This window comes from Gopherus flavomarginatus, chromosome 4 (genome assembly GCF_025201925.1).
Source record: "Gopherus flavomarginatus isolate rGopFla2 chromosome 4, rGopFla2.mat.asm, whole genome shotgun sequence".
Taxonomy (NCBI): Eukaryota; Metazoa; Chordata; order Testudines; family Testudinidae; genus Gopherus; species Gopherus flavomarginatus.
Genome location: NC_066620.1, coordinates 127,274,533 through 127,296,588, shown reverse-complemented (window position 1 = coordinate 127,296,588; position 22,056 = coordinate 127,274,533). Strand labels below are relative to the sequence as shown.

Here is a 22,056-nt window from a genome sequence, read left to right as displayed (position 1 = left end):
GACCGGGAGTCATTCCCATTTTTGCCCAGGCACCCCCAGCCGACCTCACCAAGGCCAGCCAGGAGCACTCACAGGACGACGATGAAGGATATCAATCATACTGCACCGTCTGCCGTCCGCAACAGAAGGGAAGGGGATGCTGCTGTGTAGAGCTGCAGCACCACGTCTGCCAACAGCATCCAGTAGACATACGATGACATTGAAAAAAGGCGAGAAATGATTTTTTTCCTTTGGTTTCATGGGGGGGGGCCGGGGTCTGACGACATATACCCTGAACCACCTGCAACAATGTTTTTGACCCGTCAGGCTTTGAGAGCTCAGCCAAGAATTCAAATGGTTTTCAGAGAGAGTGGGAACTGTGGGATAGCTATAGTTGTCAGTCGCCCCTCCCTTTGTGAGTGTCCATTTCATTCTTTGGCTTTCTGGTATGCTTGTCTTAGCTCCTTAAGTTTCACGCAGCACTGTGTCGAGTCCCTGTTGTGGCCTCTGTCCATCATAGACTTGGAGACTTTTTTCAAATGTTTTTACATTTCGTCTATTGGAATGGAGTTCTGATAGAACAGATTCATCTCGCCATAGAGATATCAGATTCAGTATCTCCTGTACAGCCCATGCTGGAGCTCTTTTTTGATTCTGGGCAGGAGCAGCGCCAGGCTGGTGCCCTAGGCAGAATTCAGGGGGCATCATTTTGTGCGCTTCCCACGGGGCTCGCGGGAACTTCTGGTTCCACTTCCATCATGCCATCGAAGAAGGACCCTCCTCCGAAATGCCGCAGGTGACAGCGGCAGTCATTGAGCTGCTCAATTGCCTGCCGCTGTTTTCTGCGGCATGTCGGCAGAAGGTCCTTCTTCAATAGCGCGACGGGAGTGGAACCGGAAGCTCCCGCATGCCCCGTGGGGAGCACACAAAATGCCACCCCCTGAATCCTGGAGCCCTAGGCGATCGCCTAGGGTCGCCTAATGGAAGCGCCGGCCCTGATTCTGGGACTGCATGGTCACCTGTGCTGATCAGCTCTCCATGCTGGGCAAACAGGAAATGAAATTCAAAAGTTTGCGGGGCTTCGCCCGTCTACCTGGCCAGTGCATCTGAGTTCAGATTGCTGTCCAGAGTGGTCACAATGGTGCACTGTAGGATAGCTCTCAGAGGCCAATACCATCGAATTGTGGCCACACTAACCCTAATCTGAAATGGCAATATCGATTTCAGCGTTACTCCCTTCATCGGGGAAGAGTGCAGAGATAGATATTAAGAGCCCTTTATATCAAAATAAAGGGCTTCATTGTGTGGATGGGTACAGCATTAATTCAGTTTAACTCTGCTAAATTAGAAATAAACTTGTAGTGTAGACCAGGCCTGAGATACTATGATTTCAGTAGAGTTTTGTCAACACTTATTCTACAGGAGTAGAGGTGGTGTGGGTGCAGGGTAAGGTATTGTGTGTAGTTAACTGTTTTGCATGTATGACCCTAACAGCATCCCTGTGGAAGATGGCAAAGGGCACATTGGTATCTTGTAGTGAGTTTCAACTTGCCTGACCAGCTGAATGTACCCTAACCAACTAATGTCATAACCTATGGCTAGGAGGTATCATGTAAGATAGCAATGAAAAGCTAATAACATACTCTTACAGCATATCAGGTCATGAGGGGAGAAAGAAGGGGGAAAACACCCCTTTTCAGTCAATGTGGCTCCTCGCCTTCAGGGTAGCGAGGCCTAGCAGCCAGAGTCTATGGAGCTGCTCTTGTGTTCAAGGCAGTGAGGTCTACTGACCAGAATCTATGCAGCTGCCCTTGTATTCAGGGCAGAGAGGCCTAGTGTTAGACACAGGGAGGGGTAGGGGGACCTCAGCCTGCCCTACTCCACCAGGTCCTGATCCAGGGCCCCAGGGAAACAATAGTCCTAGTTTTGGCTTCAGGCTTCCTATTTACCATTGATTCCTCCCCAGCAAGTGTCTTTCCATCTCTCTCATGCTCTGCAGGTGCCCAACCTCCATAGTCTGGGGCTCAGTTGGATTCCTGACTGGAGCCTGTGACATGCATCCACTCTCCTCCAACAGCCAGCCCTGACTGAACTGAGCTGCTCCCTTTTATATACTGCTTCCACCTGGAGTATACCCAGCAAGGATGAGAGGGTGTGGCCTCCTGGGCCCAAAGTGAGTGGTTAACCCTTGCTGGGTCAGTGCGGGGTTGGTACACCCCATCACATATGCTGATCAATGATATTATTGTTTGATGTAGATACAGGGGACAAATTCAAAATAACAAACATATTGGAAATTATGTTATAAAAATATGTCTGCCAGGCTGGGCAGGACTGAAGTTACCCCACCCTAGACAAAGGAATGCGGTTCTGCCACCCAGAAGGTACATTAACAGACAATGGGAAAGCAATTTTCATAGAAGGTAAACAGGATCATCAAGCCAACAAGGGGAGAAGATAACCACACAGCATTACAGACGCAGGAGATTGTAGGAAATAGATCAATTTGCATTTTGTATACACCAGCAGGGGAAGAAATCAGCATGAAATTTCCTTCGCAGGAGACTCCATGTTACCTTCTTCATAGTTTATGTTGAGGGGTTACCTTCAAAAGAATTCATAATAAAGGTACACTGGACTATAAAAGAAAGGAGCAAAGAACCCCAAGTTATGTTTCATGTAATAAGACAAAGAAGCCAAGCCCATTGGACATTGTGGGAGGTCCTGATCCTGACCTGAAGGGTGGGCAGCCATCTGGCAGGAAGGTAGTGTTGTAAGACTTTTAGCCTGAAGAGAGGCTATAGCTTTTGTTAAGTCTTAGTCTCTAGAAAGCATTTTGTTTATAACCATTTCTAACTCGATCCTTTGTACCTGAACTCACTTAAAATCCAAACTCCTTTGGTTATTAAACTTGCTTTACTTTTAATCAAAACCAGCCCACGACTGTGTTTGATTTAAAGTGAATATTAACTCAGGTTAATGTGGTAAGCTGCCGGGTAGTGTATCTTTAAAGGAACAAATGAATGGTCTCTCTGAATGGTCCAGGAAAGGGAAAGATATTGGAAAGCAATTTTGGGAAAATTCAGGACCGGGAGTGTGTTTGGGTCATCGCTGCATAAGGTAACTGGGTGACCAAGACTAGAGTGGGGCTGTTGTGTCATAGGCAGGCAGTTGGGTCAGATCACTGAACCAGGTCTGCATAGCAGACACTCAGGATACTGCATGTTTGTCTGCTGGATGTTGGTGTCCAGGCTGTCAGCCACAGCCTCAGGGCAGTTAAGACACCCAGGTTTATAGGACATGTGGGGACACAACCCCTGACTGGGCTGGATTGCACCCCAGAACATGACAGTATGTAACACCTTTTCATAGCTTAGAACTGGGGTACTGTGGTAATGTGCAAATACATGTAAGAAGTAAACATTTTTGCATGTTTAAAATCTTTAATTTGCACAGAATGATGAATTTTTATGAACACTGGAGACAAACACATACTTTCATTCTCTTTAGCGCACTTTCACCTCTTTCCAACTGGAAACCAGCCTATATGTCATCATTAGTATCCCAGTTGAACGTGGAAGACAAGTCTTTCATTTTCTCCTTAAAAACATTGTCAAACCTTTCGCTCTGTGCCACAGTAATTGTGTTCTTCCAGTCTCCAACGATCCCTGGGGCAGAAGACACAGAAGAGGAATTGGTCGTTAGATGCTCTGCTGCCACTTGGACATTTTATTATCATTTGAATATTGCTAGTGCAGGTAAGAGGCTGTGAATGCTGCTAGTTGGGTGCAGTTCCTTTTCTCCTCCATTCTTCCTCTCTCATCTCCCCAGAACGTAGTTCTCTATGGCTTTGGCGGTACATTTCCAGTCCTGAAGGTGTGGGCAAACTACAGTAAAAAACACCCTCCTGTTTTGTAAATTGGAGTTGTACATCTCATCTATCCTTTGCGGCACTAGAAATGTACCCATTGGCGTCCATTTGATTAGCTGGGCAAATGTTTTAGTGATGTGACTTGCATGTTACAGATGTCAGCAGCCTTATCAGAGCGTGCTACCCCTGTGAAAAAACACATGCCACTGGCAAAAACTGTGACTGTGGCCTCATCCTCCCTGATTGAACTAACCTCATTATCTCTAGCTTGCTTGCATATATATACCTGCCCCTGGAAATTTCCACTACATGCATCTGACAAAGTGGGTATTCACCCATGAAAGCTCATGCTCCAAAACGTCTGTTAGTCTATAAGGTGCCACAGGATTATTTGCTGCTTTTATAGATCCAGACTAACATGGCTATCCCTCTGCAGTGTAACTAATTTGACCCAGTATTTCTAGACAATGTCACTAATTCTGCTTTAGGAACCAGTGGTTTTATACATCTCAGTTATCGTCTTCCTGTACTGATTTATTTTGTTGCAAATTTTAGAAGAAAAATTGGCAACAGGAAATAGTTACTGTTGAGAGAAATATGAGCTTCTCTGAATATTCTTTTCAGGCAATGCTGTACTAAATGGTACGCAGTGGTTTTCTACCTTTTCCATACTACAGTGCCCACCACCATCTAGCTGGGTCACCTTTCTATTCAGCAGCAGTACTGGGTTTACCATGGTGCCAATGGCTCCCTGGCACCAGGCCCATGCTCCGAAGGGGCCCATAACATCTGCTTCCTCCCCTTCCACAGTGCTGTGAGGGGCTCCGAGAGCAGGGAGCAGCATCCTGTTTACCACATCGCCCAGCATCCAGCCCCGGAGAACACCTACCCCCACCCTCTTCAGGCCCAGCCAGCCCCTGGGGCAGGCAGGCAGGCAGACAGCCTCTCTCCCTGTGAATATGATACACCATACTAGGACCCTGATACCTGCGCCACACCCAGAGACAGGCAACAACACTCCAGCTCTCACCCTCTGCCTGCAGGCACAGGGATCTAGCCAGGTAGCTGAGAGCCCAGTAGTTCCTTGGCCAGTTCCCTACCTGGAGAGCCAGCCCTGAAGCAGGGAAGGAACTAAATTTCCCAGCATTCAGTTGGCAGCTATCAACAGGAAAGGGAGCAGGGAAGCTGCTAGGGCTGGTGAGACCCGATGCACATTGGGGTTGCTGTGAATGGGGAGCTGACTGCTAGAAGGGGGTAGTACTGTGAATGTGTAGAACTGATAAATGAAATAGTTTTTAATTGTTCACTTTATTAATGTAACTTCTGTTCACCATTCACTACACTTGCCTACACTGTAACTTCTATTCCATATTGTAATTCAAACCCCATTTTAAAACACTCACTCCATTTTGTAAAAGCTTCCTCCAACCTTCATTTTTGCAAACCCTGCTGTAATCTTATTAGTTTAATTTAGATGTGTGAATGAGGTATGTATGAATGACGGAATCAACCTCCAGCCCCAGCCTGTCCTGATAAGATAAAGTTCAAATACCAATGGCTGAAGACCTAGACAACAGCCCTAAACAAAGTAAGAAGCATCCACCCTAAAAAGAAAAGGACAACAGAACAACAGAAGGAAGATCAAAGCCAGGTCCAAGGCTGAAAGTCACACCTGCAATTGATGGGTAATCAATCTAAACCCAGAGGCAGCGTGACACAGCAAGACCTATAGACTTTGAATCCAAACTAAAAGCCTATAAAAAAGAAGGGTGAGATGAGAGACTCTGGGTAACATTCTGCTGCCAACATGGAAGGACATCAGTACCTGCCCAACAGAGATCCAACTTGTCCTTGTGCCTGGCTTTCCTGGCCAGTTAGCCGCCACAAGCTACGAACCCAAGCTACAAAATCAAGCTATGAACTTAAGCTATCTTCAGGACTGGTAACTATGCAGCAGCTGCAGAACATCTGATGGATGTGTGTGTGTGTGTGTGTGTGAATGTGTGTGTGTGTGTGTGTATAGGTATTAGGTATAATGTGTGTGTATAAGAATTAAGATATTAGTTATTAGTCATAAATCAAATTATCATCATAATAAATGTGGCATCTTTGTCTTGTCCCCTTTAATAAGATCCTGCTGGTTTTTACTGGTCTAATATAATTGGTATAACAAATGGGGAACATATATGCACAAAGAGTAGAAGGCTTTGGCCCAGCTGTCACCCTCAGAAGACTTCCCCAGACTGGATTAGGGATGACTCTGCTGGCAGCCCTCAAAGAAGGAACTGAGTGGAATGAATGGACAGTGCACCTCTATCTGAAGCCTTGCAAGGGAGGTATATGGAACCTCCCCACCTCCTGCCCCCTGCCAGGAGATGTTAAAATGATAGGTAAGGGAGAGAAGGATGTACTAGAGGACCTGGGCAGCTTTAAGTACAGTACCAGGCACACAGGAGGATCTGAGTCACGGAAGCAGAAATTGGCTTTTCCTTTCTAGATTTATGTGATATTCAGAAAGGGAATTTAGAACACGCCTTCCAGATGTGAATACTCTCTAAGTTCAGGCATGCTCAAGTTCAATTTGTGCTGCTCTCTATTATTTCATTTCTCCCAAACCAAATGCTGATCCACTGTAATTTGCTGTAGAAAACGTAGGATAAAATTGAGCAACTTTTTGAGCAACCAGATAAACTCTTTCCAATTCTAACTCAGACTGGCATTGCTATTTTCAACAACCATTACGGGTTGTTGTAATTTTTCTTTTAGTTTTGTTTGTTTAGAAAGAAAATGATAGTAAATTTTGCACTGGCAAGTTCCCCACAGAAACTAAGGCCTTGTCTACATTGCCACTTGCAGCGCTGAAATTTTCTTCATTCCAGGGTGTGAAAAAACACACCCCAGAGTGATGCAAGTTTAAGCACTGTAAAGTAGCAGTGTAGATAGTGCTGGGAGCACTTTAACGTTTTTCTACTCTTAGGGTGTAGACATACCCTAAGAGTAGAACAAAATAACTTTTCCTCATGATGTGGGCAGGGCCGGTGCAAGGATGTTTCGCACCCTAGGCGAAACTTCTACCTTGCGCCCCCCCCGTGCCCCCGCCCTGAGGTGCCCCTTTCCCCACAGCAGCCCCCCCCTCCGCCCTGAGGCACCCCCCTTGCGGTAGCTCCCCACCCCCATCCTTTGCCCTGAGGCACTCTGCCACCCCAGTTCACCCCTGCTCCATGCATGAGCACGAGCACCCCATGGCTGCTTCACTTCTCCCTCGTCTCCTAAGCTGATTGGCGCCGCAAGCCTGGGAGGTGGGAGAAGTGAAGCAGCTCACCCCTGCCCCACCTCCTCCCTGAGCACACTGTGGCCACTTCACTTCTTCCGCCTCCCAGGCTTGCGGTGCCTAGTGCTCGGGGAGGATGCGGGACAGGGGTGAGCTGGGGCGGGGAGTTCCCCTGCGTGCCGCTCCCCCTCCCTTACTTGCTGCAGGCAGCCCTCCCCGTGCTCCCTTGCCCCAGCTCCTTCCGCCTAAATGCTGGCAGTGACCGGGGCGGCCGAAGATCCAGCCGCCACGGTTGCTGCTGAAGAAAATGGCGCCCCCCAAATGCTAGCGCCCTAGGCAACTGCCTAGGTCGCCTAAATGGTTGCACTGGCCCTGGATGTGGGACAGTCTTATAGTATAGATCCAGATATCTTCCAATCATACAAACAGAACTTTACTGCAGTTCTGTAATTGTGCGGGAACTAGTCCTGCATTCTGTGCACATCGAAAATTCCTGCTGAATTCAGAAGTACCTTGCTTTTTTAACCATACCACCTGATAGTTTCAGCCCTTGCAAGCTAAGCAGGTTTACATTTAGTAATTGGGTGGGAAGTCTCTCAGAAATAGTTAAGTGCTGAAAAAGGTGTTGATTATTCACTAGGTAATGTGAGACCCGCCTATTTACAATAGTAAACCTGTGCAGCATAGTTTTAGGATGCACTGTGCTCCTAGAGTCTAGAATGGAGTTCTTTGCTTCTATACACAGCCCATTAAAGACAGGGCCGGCTTTAGGCCGATTCAGCCGATTCCCGGGAATCGGGCCTCGCGCCCAAGAGGGCCCTGTGCCTTAGGCGCCTTTTTAATTTTTTTACTTACCCTGGCTGAGGTCTGCTCCAGGGTCTTCCATGGCCCCGCTCCCCTGACCAAAGCACCGTTGAGAGCCCGGCAGCCCCACAGCCCCGCTCTCCCAGCTGGAGCTCCGACTGGAGCGTGGCAAGCTGCCCCCCAGCCCCAGCTGGAGCTCCGGCTGGAGCGCGGCAAGCCCTACCCTGCAGCCCTGCTCTCCCGGCTAGAGCTCTGGGCCCTTTAAATAGCTCCCAGAGCCCTGGGATAGCGGGGGGCTCCGGGGGCTATTTAAAGGGCCGGGGCTCCAGCTGCCTCTGCCACCCTGTCCTTTAAATAGCCGCCAGAGTCCCGCCGCCCTCATGCATTCCCCAGGGCTCCCACGGCTATTTAAAAGGTCCGAGGCGGGGTAGAAGCAGGGGAAACCTGGTCCCTTTAAATAGCCCCCAGAGCCCTGGGATAGCAGGGGACTTGGGGGCTATTTAAAGGACCGGGGCTCCAGCTGCCTCTGCTGTACCCCCTGCCCTGCCTGCACCAGCCCCGCCCCCCCCCGCCTGCAGCCAGCTCTGCACCCCGTGCCCACAGCCAGCCCCTGACAAACCCGCTGCTCTGTCTCTAGCCAACCCCTGCCACACACCCTGTGGTCCTGCCCAAAGCCAGCCAGTCCCCCACACACCCTGCCCTGTCTCCAGCCAACCCTTGCTGCACCCCCCTGCTTGAAGCCAGCCAGTCCCGCATTCCTCTGTCTCCAGCCCTCCCAACCCCTGCTGCATTCCCCTGCGGCCCTGCCTGAAGCCAGCCCGCCCCACACCCCCCTGTCTCCAGTGAGCCCTGCACCCCTTGCCCTGCCTGCAGCCAGACCCTACCTCTAGTCATCCCCTGCCCTGCCTCCAACCAGCCCCATGTCCACTGCGGCCTGCAGTTCCCAGGGCAGTAACCCTGCACACCTGATTCAATGAAGGGGGCAGGGAGCAGCTGGGACCCACACATGTGTACACCTGCAGGGAGTGGCGGGGACCCACACATGTGAAACAGCAGTCATTCATAACCAATCAACAGCATATATGATGCAATGTACATAATATACAATTGTATTATTTATATAGTTATGGAAAGTAAATAATACAGGGAAGAAATGGAAGGCTTTTTTTTTTATACTTTTTTTTTTTTTTAGTCATCCCTGCCAGGGCCCCGCCGAAAGTGTTCAAATTGGGCCCCACACTTCCTAAAGCCGGCCCTGATTAAAGACAATGTAAAGACTCCCACTGACTTCAACAGGCTTTGGGTGGAACTAGTTATACACAGGGTAACTCCACTGCCTTCATAGGGTCCTGGTCCCAGAGCAGGTGGGGGCAGTGTGAGCTTGTTGCAGAGCTGCTGCACAGGGATGGGGAACCTCCTGGCACCCCAGCCTCTAAAATCATCCAGGTTGTACCTTCTGCATGACTATGTATTGGCTGAGGGGTGCATGGGAATTCGGGGGCCCCTGCTGCAGGTGAAGGGCATCTCAGGTACTTAAAGCCATGGCCTGAAGTAGGGAAGCGCTTTACTGCAGAGTCTGTAGCTGCCTAGGGCCAGCATTGAGGATTGAGACAGAGTCCCTAGTGCTGCTGTTGCAAGGTTCAAGCATGCTCAGCCTTGGAATTGCCACCCCTCCTGCAGCTAGTTGGTGCAGCTGTCTCAGGCTGGCATCTGGCAATTAGTCCCATGGCTGTAGCCAGAGAAGCAACAGGTGCCTCTCTGACTACGGGGGGCCGTTAGAGCTAGGAGGAGATAAACTGGAGTTAACCTCAAGGAACAGAGATCAGCAGTAGGAAAGGAATGTCAAGAGAAACAGGGAAAGAAGAAGCAGGTCAGACTTGTAGGGGGAGAATAGGACCTGCTGGCTGGAGAGCATATCCAAGATGGAAGGGAAACAAGCATGGGGAGAGGTGGTGGTGACCACATAGTGGAATAGAATGTAGATGGGAGCAGAGGGAGAAAAAAGGCTGGTGACTTTCAGGTTCCCAGGGGCTAAGTGCTCACTGAGCCAGGGTTGGGGAAATGGTGTTTGCAAGTGGCCTGCTCAAATGGCAGGAAGGGTGCTGGGGAAGGGATTTATCAGAACTGATCAGGCATCTGCTGGCTGTGGAACTTTACTGAGCTGAGGCCAAGGCCACGTACAGTGACTGGTGAAATAAAGAGGTACTGGAGACATGGCTTCCTCTGAATTAGGAAGGAGATAAATCTGTAGGGGGTTTCCCTATTCATTATGAAAGTGCTGTTCACTGTGGACACTAATAAACACACATGGGTACAGCTCAGTGAGAAGAACTGGGGGCTGAAAAAGCTGTGTATGGCAACACACAGTTTTGCAGAGGTGCGTGACCAAAATGAAGAACATCTCTGAGATCCAGTACCAGGTATACCGTGGCACCAATGGCACCGCCAGATCAGGCCCTCACTCGGCAGAGACTCATAAGACCGATTACATGGGGGCCTACAAATATGTCTGGCTCCGGGCCCACAAAAGGTTAATTCGGTCTTGTTCAGCAGTATCAGAAGACCACAAACCCCTGACATCTATTCACAACTCTCCCATATAAGGACTATAACATGAAAAATACCTCTCTCCTCTCAGCCACCAGAATAGCCCCTTAGATTTTATTTCTTTGGCTAATTTCATGCTCTAAATAACCCCTGGAAGCTGTAGAGACAAAATCATTTCCAATGCCCACCATGTGTGAAGTTTCTCAGAAGCACTAAACAGAAATACTTTTAGTTTTCTCTAATGTTCACATTTTAATTTCTTGAAGACGACCCTTCCCTTTTACATGTGATACAAAATGAATGTTACTCAGGGCCAGCTCTAGGCACCAGCTAAGGAAGCAGGTGCCTGGGGCAGCAAATATGAAGGGGCAGCAGGTCTTTCTTTTTTTTCTTCCTTGGCGGCAGTTCAGTGGCAGCTTTTTCATTTTTCCTTCTTCGGCAGCACTGCTGTGGCCATTTTTTTTTTTTTGCTTCGTTGCTTGGGGCAGCAAAAAAGTAGAGCCAGTCCTGATGTTACCCTCCAAGAGAGCTTATTAAACATTTTCATTTTTAAAAAAATATTGACTTTTTTTCTCACAGATCAAAAGAAAGCTGCACTACTTTGCTCAGCAAACATTTAAGATATTGCATTGAACAAAGTAGTGCAGCTCTCTTTTGTTGTGGAAAATTGACCACATAGTTGATTTTGAATCAGACAGCCTGAGGCTCCTTTATTTCATACAAGCATATATGCAGGGAGAGACAGCATGACCCCACGCAAGAGGCAAGCTGCTCTGCTTTCTACAAATCTTACCAAGCTTATAAAGGTTAAAACCGCAAAACGTAGCACACTCGTTACACATGTTAATTGCCTTATTTGGGATATAATATTAAAAACAAGCAAGCTGACCCATTACCTTTCCATCTATGTTTTTTCCTGTTATTTGTCATCCCTAGCCAAGTCTGCGGTTTGACTATTCTAACACCTTTTTTGTAGTCCCGAAAGCAAGCTCAGCTGTTATAACTTAACAGATCTTCTGGTTCCCCTTTATCCAATTCCAGTTCCTCTTTTTGGGGCCCTGACCACATCTTTCTAACCCCGCATGCCCTTTGTACACACAAAGTCATTGTTCCATTTTGGGAACTTTCCACTGTGACTCCTTTTACCACTAGACACACAGAAGCAACTTTTCTTCATTCTTTCATTACTCTGTCCCACTCCTCTCTTCCCCTTATACACAGAGACAAGCTGAACCAAAGTTCAACACAGCCTAGAAACGAGCTTATCCAAAGTGTAGGCCTAAAAACCTGGCCAAAGTTGTAAGCCCACCGTATTTTCCCTCACAATTCTCCCTTTGATGGTTTTTCACCATCACCTTAGCCTACATTCTATATTCATAAATATATTAATCTTTTCCTTTTCTTCTTCCCCCTTTCCTGCATATCCTCATACACATTCATCACTGCTTCTAGCTTCCTTTTTTTCCAACTATTGTCATAAAGTTCATTAACAATCATTAGCTTCACTCATTGTTGTGCATTGAACCTAGCAGGTTTAGGACTGGGCAGGCAATGATAAATGCATTCATTACAACAGCAACAATAACATAATCCCATACCAAACAATAATAAAAGCAATAACATGCCTATGGCAATAAAACAATGAGGTTGATATTACTAAATGGTTTTAGTTACGAAACACAAAGCATCATATTTGGTACATAAATAGACACACTATAGGCTGTGTGAAAAGCATTCTTTTCAATTTGATATATATTTTGGAGTATATGAATTTGCCATTGAAGTTCAGAAATTTTCTGTACTTCTGGTCAGACTGCAAGCAAATTCTGGAACCAGTCAGGCAGTAGGGTAGTCCAATTAAAGGGTATTTGAGGCTGAAGGGCTGATTGCTGATTAAAATGCATGTCTTGTAATATGGTGGCCTCTACGAGCACACAACTGTCATTAGCTTAGAGAAGCAGGTGTCCTGTCAGGGTAGTTTCTTGTTCTATACCCTTCCAACAAAAGCCATCATTAACTTTGACAACTTCTCCTGGCTTCAGTTTACGTACACACTGAAGCTGTGGGGTTCTAATGGCGAGAGCATCCATTGGTTTCCTATTTCAATCCAAATATTGTTATTTTAGGAGCACTGACTATGAATTGGCTAGGCATATCAAGTGGCTTGATTTTCCAATTTCACATGCAGCTTCTTCACGGATCTGGGAGGATTCGATATGTGGGAGCCCACACTCCATTAACCGGTCCATATGCTTGGAAGGAGCACTGTGAGCACCAGCACTTCCACCCAGAGAATTTCCAAGTGTGCCTCCAGGGCCATAAATCAGATGGTATGCCTGAAGCATCTGTAAGGGCAGTAGGCCAAGCTTGGTGCTTAAGATCACTCTGAATGGCCATTAGCTGGTTGTTCAGAAAATCCTGCACCTCAGAACAAGCCAGATCCCACTGCAATGCCTTCCCTGCCTCAGCAGTGCTTAAGATCATTTTTCTCAGTAAATCTTGGGTCAGAGAACTAAGGGTGGAGACAACATGCAATTCGCCCACTCCAGCCCATACCTGGCTCATCTGCGCCCCAGTAATAAGATTGGCGGCCTTTTTCAATTGGCTTAATTTTTCATCATGCTGTTGATTTTTTTGTAGATATTCCAAATTGCAGCTGCGTCATTAACCCCATTCCACAAGTGTTTAGCCAAGTTTCTTTCTTTTTTTTCTGTCTTTCTAGAGGAAGCCCAGTTCTTTTGCTGTGCCAGCCGAATGGCACACGTTAAATTATTATTTACAGGAATAATTTTCAGTACAGGTAAAATCTCCGCTGGCAGAACAGACTCTTTGGGTATACGTTTGATTATTTACTAGTGAGGCTACTGATTGGCTAAGATTTAGAAAAATATTACTTTCCCATTCCACCCTAAGTTCGTTAGAGAGGAGAGGTTAAGGAATGTTAAAGTTTCATTTTCAGGTAGTTTTGGCTAGCTTCCGCAAGCTATTCTTGTAGTCTTAATTCACTTAGCTGTCCAGCAGTGAGGCAGCAAGGGAGAGGTTACTAGCATAATCACCTTGCTTGCTTGGAGGCTTTATTAGGTCCTCAGGTGGAGAGGGTGTTTTCTTAGCAAGATTAAAAGGCTCAGTGGGTCTGTCAGCAGACAAAGGAGAGGTTACCAGCTCTTTTACCTTGTCCTTCACTCGTGCTGTCTAGAAGGAGCAACAACGCCAGAAGGAAAGATAGACCAATCATCAGTCGGAGAGCCAATACAGTGAGAAACATGGGCAGGTAGTCAATTCTTGGCACTTCACAGCAGTGTTGGTAATCAACAGGATTTGATAAGGGTCTTTCAGCATGGGGCCAGGACAGTTCCTCTCTGGTGGACCTTCATGTAGACCCAGTCTTCTGGTTTCAGCGAGCGGCAGAGCTACGGTATATTAAAAGACCTAACACATTTCATTAGCGCCTGGCAATAATTAAGCATTGTGTTATTTATTAAATGAATGTCCATCTGAGCCAAAGCCAGCAGGGCACTGTCGGTATCTGCATTGGGTGCCCTGGTAGAAATTTTATGAGGGCTGAGTACGGTTTTTCAATTGGGAGTGGCCCTCAAAGGGCATTTGGCCACACTGGATCTGTGAAGCTGCACACAACTTGGTTATAATTTCTCCAGCAAAATTAGGTTCACAATCACTGTTGCTACTCACAGGAATGCCAAAGTTTTACAACAGTTTTGGCCTTTGCCTTTTTACAAGGAAATACATTACTAAAACTAACACATACTTACAATTACAACATTTAAACATTTGAATAAAATTAATCTGCTTAAAATATTTCTTTCTTTACAAATATCCTTGCTGATTGCAGGCAAAACTGAGGAATTACTCAAATTACTCCCCATATTTTCCTGTATTTGTTTTATAGCCAGGTTAAGTTTTAATGGCTTCTATCTTTTTAACTTCTGCTTTTGAATACATGTTGATTTGAAATGGAAAACACAATCCATTTTGGCTTCCCTTTGGCAACGTGACTGTTGATTACACAGAGCCACCTTAAGGCTTAGTGTGGGGTACTCACTACAGCTTCTATCAACTATTTGTTACCAAAACAGATTTAAAATCTTTTACCATTGTCCTGACCTTGACAGCCCTGTTGCAGCCACAAATTTGGGTTGTTTTCTTGTTTTGTTTTGTGTTCTGGCAAAAGTATTTTTTGGTTTTACAACCCAAAACAACACCAATTCATTATAAAACAAAGATTGTACACACCAGGAGTGTTCTTTAGCAAATTTGACTAACCTTTTTCATAGTCAAAAGATTTTACTTAAATAACCTTTTGCTATTATTTACAGACATTTCCAAAGAAACCAAGATTTTTCTTTTCATAACACCTTCTTTTAACATTTGTACATAGTTTTACTGCTTAATTTTCTCCAATAACTACAGAGTTAACTTTTAACTTTTTTTTTTCTTTTAACTTCCTCAAACTGCGGTTGCCTGCTTGTTTGGGCCCGATCCTTTTTTCTTGCTGCATTATTTCTTTCCATGGGCACAGGCATTGTTTCACTACCAATTTAGCAAGGAGGGTGGGCTTTATGACTTGCTCCCCTTTTTCTATTTATACACAACTATTTACATACACACATTACATCTAGATGCATCTTATTTAATAACAATATTTTCTCTATATCCGGACTTAATACAATCTTTCCTTGAGGGATAACAACCCCTTAGCACCAGTGCATTGTAAGAAAGGATAGTAGCAGGGTTCCAGACAACAGGAAAGAGAGGGAGAACAACAGCATGAACAGCACAGTAAAATTCCTTCCTCGATCTAGTTTGAGAGAGGGTTTCACTGCACTTTGGGAACTGGACTTGCTGGGTTTAGGCAAATTTCAGCCAGTTGGGTAGACCCAATGTGCCCAATCTGGTTGGCATGACAGCTCACAATGCCCACAGGGAGGGAGTGACCTTAACGAGCAGTTCCTGTTGCAATGAGGAACGGCTGGGCTCGATCTTCTCCTTTAGACTGTCCTTCTGCAAAACTGCCAGGACCTTATTGTGAGCAGGATCAGGCACATCCAGATACACACCATTTGGGGTACAACAGATTGTACAATTTAATTTACACAGCAAATCTTTTCCCAGAAGATCATCAAGTAAACAAGAACTGAGGAGGAAAGCATAACAGTTAGACAGAGGACCAACAGAAATGGTCAGAGGTGAAGAAGTGCAGTGGGGCACAAGATCATTGCCCACCCCTACCGTTTGTGGAGCGGCAGGGCGGTAGGGACATTCACTTCAAGAGTTGGTTTAAGTTTGCCCAGGTGGGGTTATAACAGTGCATGACACTGTTTGAGGGTTAAATGTACAGGCTTTTAATTCTTAGGGCACTTGATATTCCTTATCCTTGGGGCCGGTGGGGGCTGGGCAGCAGCTCTCTGCCTAGTTCCTAGGACCATAATTTGAGTATATGTACATGGCAGGAATGCCCTTCTCTGGAATGGGAATCTGCTTAGATTACCCCTTGCCCCATTATGGACATCTGGCAGACAATAACAACCCAGCTGACAGGCATCCTCAAAGGGCTAAATATAAAACACTTAACAGACAGGCTAGCACAGTGGACAAAACGTACAAAACACGCCACATTTACCGTGTGCCCTTTTGCCTCCTGTCACCATGAGTCAGGGTGTAACTCTCAATCATTCCAGCATTCACACCAAAAAGGTTGGACATAAAGGTGCGGTCCCTGCACACCCTCCTTCAGCACAGAGAACCAGCCCATCTTCAAGATAACGGTGTCGGTTACTCTGCTGCCTCTGAGTTGGCGGGCAGTTTCCCGGGGCTCCCCCTCTCTCTGAGTGGGGGAGGGAGCTTAAGGCTCCAGGGGGGAAAACAAGAGAAAGGGACCCTGCAGCCCTCACTCATTCACTGCAAGCACTGGCACACCTACAGGCTTTTAGCTCCAATTACTGGCAGCTAGTTTTACGGCCCCTCCACTGTCTGCCTATTGCTGATGGGAGCCTTGGCCAACCTTATCTTTAGGGTTACTCCAGGGTCACTCACTTCCCCGGGGTCCATAGTGGCTCCTACCTCGGGGGGTTCCAGCCATGAAACTATGACAGACACAAACAATCTTCACAACACAAGAATTGGAAAGGACTTATCTCTTTTAATTGTGCGGTACCATTTTTTCTGTTTCTTTATACCGATTAAAATACACATCAAATTGCCCCTTAGGCACTGCATTGACAAGAAGTGTGCCCCGCAGGTGCACAATCTTGTCAAGGTCGAAACTCCCTTCCAGGGGAAACTGCAGTTTTGAATCATCCCTGGTATACCAATTCCATTTCTTTAAATAGTTACATGTCGACTGGCCATAGTTTAAGTACATATAAGCAGCAGGCGTGCCTCTCAGTGGGACCAGAATGCCCTTTGACCCTCTGGTCCCCATTTTCAATCAACACACTTTCACTCAAGCCTTTCGCACAAAGGATGTTTGCTTCAGGTTGCCACGACTATCTACACCTGAATTGGGGTGCTTGGACCCGCCAGTAGCTCCACAAAACATAATTCCTATTGTGCCAGTAAATGCATGATATGTTGAATGCTGTTCAGCTGGCATCAGTTTTCTCTGATTTTCTGAAAGACAAAAAAAAACCAGAGATCTACCCCTTCTGGGCAGTCAATCATCGCTTAAAATATACAAATACTCTTGTTGATATCAGGCAAAACAGAGGAATTACCCCATATTTTCTTGTATTTGTTTCATAAGCAGTCCAGGTTTCAGTGGCTTCTACCTTATCAGTTAGATAATTTGCATTAATACAGATGCCTTCTGGCTTGCTTCTGGATCCAAAGCTATTCACAGCTTAAAGATTCTTACCTTAAAAGGGACATAATTAACATTACCAGAATCTGATGGCTTTTTACTACTAACTCCTGCTTTCAAATACTGGAAGGAAAGCACTTCTTATAGTGCCCCTTAGAGCCTAACAGGATTTCAATTACATAGCACTGTATACATTCTTTAGCTAATTCGACTAAATTGTTCATAGCCAAATAATTGCAATCTAATCATTTCTTTGCCTGAATTTATTTACAAACATTTTAAAGACACCAAGAACTTTCCTCTTTAGCATTTTTACAAAGTTCGACTGCTGTTCCCTCCAGCAACTACAGAGTTTAACTTCTCACTTCTTCCTTAAATCACTTGCTTGTCTCCCAACAGCCACTTTTATCAACTCAAATCACCATTCCAAGTATTGTCCTGGGTATTTGAAATCCCCATGCTTATACTTACTTACTCCTTCCTTCCACTATGCCCTCAAAATTTTCCAACCTGTTTTCCAATCTCTCTGTCTGTGGCCTGCCCACTTGGGCCCAATCCTGCTTTTCTTGCTGAACCGTCCCTTCCATGGGCACCGGCTTGTTCCACTACCAGTTTAGCTAGGAGAGTGGGCTTCTCAACTAGCCCCCACCCTTCCTGGTCTCTTCCCTTAAACATTCTTACTCACAAGACTACTCGAGTCCTCCCTCGTGAGGCTTGCCACCTGGGCAGAAACACATGGCCGATTGGTGTTAACTATTCAATTTCCTCTTGTAGCAAACACACTGCTGTTATGGCATATGCTGAGCCCAAATGGTTAAATTTTGACAAGTCCCTGAAGGACCGGTACTTGCTTAGCCAGGGCTTCCTTTTCTATTCGGAAGTCCTGTCTCAAGGCTTGCAACTTGCCCCGGGCGTAGGTTTGAGTTGCTTCCTGGTTCATGATCTATGCTCTTAATTGCTCAATTCTAGTTATCAAGAACACATCTCTTCCCTTTTCTCCAACTTCTCTATTGTCCAGTCCTGCTACAACTGGGGTAGATCCACTTGCCACCCTTCCCAGTCAACCAGGGTGGAGAGAGGAATGCTAAACCCCTCTCCAGTTCTCAGACTTACTGCAACTGAGAGTGGGCACTCCTTTAATCATGCAATCCTCAACATATAACATCAACAATACCAAGCAACGCAAACATAAAAATAACAAGGGTAAAACAAATCGATGGTGTAAATTCTGCAGGGCTCCCCGCTTCTCAATTGCTCACCAAACTGTGACAAATTTCTGTTACCAATCTATCCCTCGTGTCAGGTGATCAGACTGAGACTGCAGGACATTGGGGAAGATAAAGAAAACACACCATATGACTGAATTTTAAAGCTTTTAAAATAATAAAACAACAATGGAGAGTGTTGGGAATGCTCCCACATCACTCAGGAAAAACATTAATGCCCCAAGCCATTTTCATACTCAGACATGTCCAGACTGGCCACGTCTGTGTATAACATTCAGAGAAGGGGGAGAGGTGGATGAGAGATTATCCTGTATACAGCTTGTCCAGAATTTCCAACATGCTTCCGCTCTTGGGAGGGCTGTTCTTTTACACCCTGGAATCTCCTGCAGCATCTCTTTCAGAGATTCCAGTCCAGGTCGGCTGCCTGTGGCTTCTTCAGTGTCACCAAGCCACGCCAGCTCCGGGGTCACAAAGGCACTCTGTTGGATCTCACTGGACAGTTAAGCTTTGCAAATGTAATCTCAGTACTGTAACTTGTATTGCCTTTGGTTTGCCTCTGTCTATATTTTTTTTTCACAGCCTACTGGGGCCAAACGCAGTTTTTCTTTGTACTTAGCATAGTCTGCGTTGATTCTTGACCTTGAACGCAGAGCAACTTTCTCTTTATCTCTGGGCCAAGCTGAATTTCAAAATAACCTATTCCTTTCCTCAATAGACAAATTGCTCACACTGTCAGAGGCTTTTTTGTGATTAAAAGCTCCTCTTAGATGTATGATCTTATCTAGATTGAAGGTACCTTCTAGTGGGCATTGTTTAGATGGATTTTCATGCGTGTAAAGATTCTAATTGTCTAAATACCTGCAGGTTGTTGGACCATAATGTACGTACATGAAGTAAGATGGGGTACCCTTAGGGGGTGAGCTGGAATGCTTAGATTGTCCCCTACCCATTTTCTAATCACACACACACAGGGTGGATGCCCTGTCCACGCTAGTGGCACATAAACTAAGGGTCTCTCCCTACAGGGTACTCACACAGGAGAGGCTAACAAGAATGGCCACGACCTTCCTACCTCTCCCTTCAGCAAAGAGGGTCGGCTAGTCTCTGGGAGACGGCACCGCTTACTCTGATTGCATTCAGTGAAATGATCAGACTGTCAGTAGCCCACACGGAAAGGAAAGGGGGAGGGAAGATGAGTTCACATGCTCCTAGACCCAGGTAGCTTCCTCGCTGGATGATGCCAGACCAAGTCAGCCCACTGTGGGTCGGATCTTCTAAAGATCCTCTAGTTACTGGGCTTGCGTTAGAGTAGTCCTGGTCACAAGCTTTCACTTCACAAGGTACTCTGGGCGTCTTCCGGTAACAGTCACTCACACTGGTGTGTACACACACACACACACACCCCAAGGCCTTTATTTCCAAATACCACGATGCATCTGTACCTTATGTCCAGACCCAATACCATGAGGTGGTATGACAACCCCTCTTGAGGCGGTAAAAACCCCTCAGCACTGGTGAATACCTAATACATTTCCCTATGCATTACCTTGTTGGCCAGCCCAGCAGTTTCCCAGTACTGCTATAAACTAACCTTATTGGGGCCTTTCCCCAATACCACTTTGCATCTGATCTTGCTGCACAGTAAATAAGTTCAGATGGCATGAGCCTAACAGAGACAGAAGACCCCACGGACAGTCCTCCTCTGATACCCCAACAGAGATTTCAAAAGGTCTCATACCTCTCTTGTGGCGCCATGGGGTTCGAAGGGGAACGATCCGTAGCAGCTGCCTGTGTCTCAGTAGGCGTTGCCATCCCGGACGAGCCCCCAAATTGTCGGAGAAAAACTCAGTTCTTGCTTTTTGTTTGGGTGCAGCAAAATCAAATACTTTATTATTTCTCCAGCAATTGCAATAGAGGGAGGGAGTGCCCTAGGACACAGGGTCACCCCAGTCCCGGACAGGTATCTCAACAGGTAAACAATTACAGCAAGCATTTATACCTTTGTTACAGACAATAACAAGCAATAATACAGACAATAATAAGCAACAACTGCATTTTGTTTATAGGCCATCCTGCTATCTTATTTTTCTCATTTCTGAAAGGCGCCAGTCTACATATTTGGTTATTAGTGCAAGGTCGTGACAACTTCTCACACAGTTCTTTTCCACTCACCTCACATTATTCTTGCTTCTACAAGTCTCATGTCATTAGGGTTACAGCTGGCCTAACTCTTGCTAACAAACTGACATGCATTAAGATCCCCTACAAATCCTTGTCAATTCTTTCCCTTCTTCCACACTATCTACACCTGTGGGAGGGTGCTTGGACCCGTAAATGGTTCTATGGCTATCTACACCCCACCCACATTCAGATGCTTGGACCCGTCGGTGGAAGGGAAGAGGTTTGGGTGAAGGATAAGAGGATAGGGTCACACACATCTAGACCCAGACCTAGACAGGCTCCTCACCGGGCATGCCATGCAGAGGAGACCTAGTCTCAGTCAAGGTCCTCACAAACATTCCAAGGTGTGGTTGTGGGGCTTGCTTTTGAGGCACTCCTGGTCACGAGCTTGTTAACTTCGCAGGAGGCTCTTCCCACAACCATCACTTACACCGGTCTTGCGACCTTTATCTTCACTCACACACACACAGGCATGCAAGTCAAAATCCCGACATAGCCGTCAGGGCAGAAAACAGGATCCGGCCAACCATGGCCAGATCAAACCTACGGACCGACAGGAACTAGTCTGAGGCCTACCGAGCCACACTCAATGACTCTCCCCGGGGAACAACCAGGTCCAGGTGAACAGAACTGGACCAACCCAGGTCCCGGTGAACAGAACGGGAACAACCAAGATCCGGATGAACAGAACCGTATCGAAGGGCATCCGGCCTGTCTGATGAATTAAAAGTTCAGATCCAGCTCATGACTCACCCAAACCCGGGGCCTACGTGTGATTGGAAGTCCTAGGCAGCTAGCTTCAACACGTCCTATGCCAGGATCTGCAGGATTAAATATTCATTAGCTTTGGCTGCTTCTGCCTTATCTTTGCGAAGAAAATGTCTTTTGCCTCGTTCCAGGAGATTGCCTAGTGTGGACTCGTGTTTGTCCTGGGATCAGTTTTCATTTGATCAAATGTAGACTTTTCCACAACAACGTCCAACTCTTTTTCATTTAGCTGCTTTCCTAAGAATTTGCAGATTTCCAGCACAGCACCTCCGAGATCCTGAAATGAACATTATTTCAATGTAACAGCTTCCTGAATTAGAAAAATAAAAGAACTAAATAAATAAATGATAGAGTGAAAGATAATGGGATACTTAAATAAAGGGAAACTGAGCACAGGGATATAGCTTTAAAGAATAAAGGTGACTTCTTATTTGGGACCTTAAGTCTTACTACACTACTTTATAAGCTAGGTTTTAATTCACTGTAAGAGACTATAGCTGCATTAAAAACTGACGAGTGACTAGCAAGTTAAGCCACTGCAAATTCCTTCATCATTAGCCAACTCATCCTCATGGCCTAATCAGGAGAGAAA

At 46.1% G+C, this 22,056-nt stretch overlaps 1 protein-coding gene and 1 pseudogene across 1 annotated transcript in view; one reads left to right on the top strand and one right to left on the bottom strand.

Moving 5' to 3' along the window:
• LOC127049179 (uncharacterized) overlaps positions 1–4,252 on the top strand; it is a 419,610-nt gene extending 415,358 nt beyond the window's left edge. The window contains exon 2 of the mRNA XM_050949709.1: positions 4,227–4,252. The gene's annotated coding sequence lies outside the window, so the exon portion shown is untranslated. The remainder of the gene's footprint in view (positions 1–4,226) is intronic.
• LOC127049327 (amine sulfotransferase-like) overlaps positions 3,523–22,056 on the bottom strand; it is a 31,433-nt pseudogene continuing 12,899 nt past the window's right edge.